The sequence below is a fragment of the Nomia melanderi genome, unplaced genomic scaffold, assembly GCF_051020985.1.
Source record: "Nomia melanderi isolate GNS246 unplaced genomic scaffold, iyNomMela1 scaffold0014, whole genome shotgun sequence".
Taxonomy (NCBI): Eukaryota; Metazoa; Arthropoda; class Insecta; order Hymenoptera; family Halictidae; genus Nomia; species Nomia melanderi.
In genome coordinates this window covers 4,689,051-4,690,005 of record NW_027475130.1, presented here as the reverse complement: position 1 = coordinate 4,690,005, position 955 = coordinate 4,689,051, and positions in this window count along the sequence as shown.

Here is a 955-nt window from a genome sequence, read left to right as displayed (position 1 = left end):
CATGCGCCAGGGCCTCCTACAGACAATGCACTTTGATTTATTGCGCTATCTGTATTAGCACCGGAGATATCACCTGATATATATTGGATTTTCCAATGACCCTGAGTGTCCAGCCCCATGAGACGGTGGTTTTCTCGGCCCCTGGTGGACCGAGGTCGTTCCCGCTGCACAGATTCATGCGCCAGGGCCTCCTGCAGATAATTCGCTTTGGTTTATTGCGCTATCTCTAATAGCACCCGAGATATCACCAGATATATATTGAATTTTCCCCTGACCCTGAGTGTCCGGCCCCATGAGACTGTGATTTTCTCGGCCCCTGGTGGTCCGAGGTCGTTCCCGCTGCACGGATGCATGCGCCAGGGCCTCTTGCAGATAATTCACTTTGGTTTATTGCGCTGTATCTAATAGCACCCGAGACATCACCAGTTATATATTGGATTTTCCCCTGACCCTGAGTGGCCGGCCCCATGAGACGGTGGTCTTCTCGGCCCCTGGTGGTCCGAGGTCGTTCCCGCTGCCCAGATTCATGCGCCACGGCCTCCTACAGACAATGCACTTTGATTTATTGCGCTATCTGTAATAGCAGACGAGATATCACCAGATATATATTGGATATTTCCCTCACCCTGAGTGTCCAGCCCCATGAGACGGTGGCTTTCTCGGCCCCTGGTGGACCGAGGTCGTTCCCGCTGCACAGATTCATGCGCCAGGGCCTCCTGCAGATAATTCACTTTGGTTTATTGCGCCATCTCTAATAGCACCCGAGATATCACCAGATATATATTGGATTTTCCCCTGACCCTGAGTGTCCAGCCCCATGAGACTGTGGTTTTCTCGGCCCCTGGTGGTTCGAGGTCGTTCCCGCTGCACAGATTCATGCGCCAGGGCCTCCTACAGACAATGCACTTTGATTTATTGCGCTATCTGTAATAGCACCAGAGATATGACCAGATAT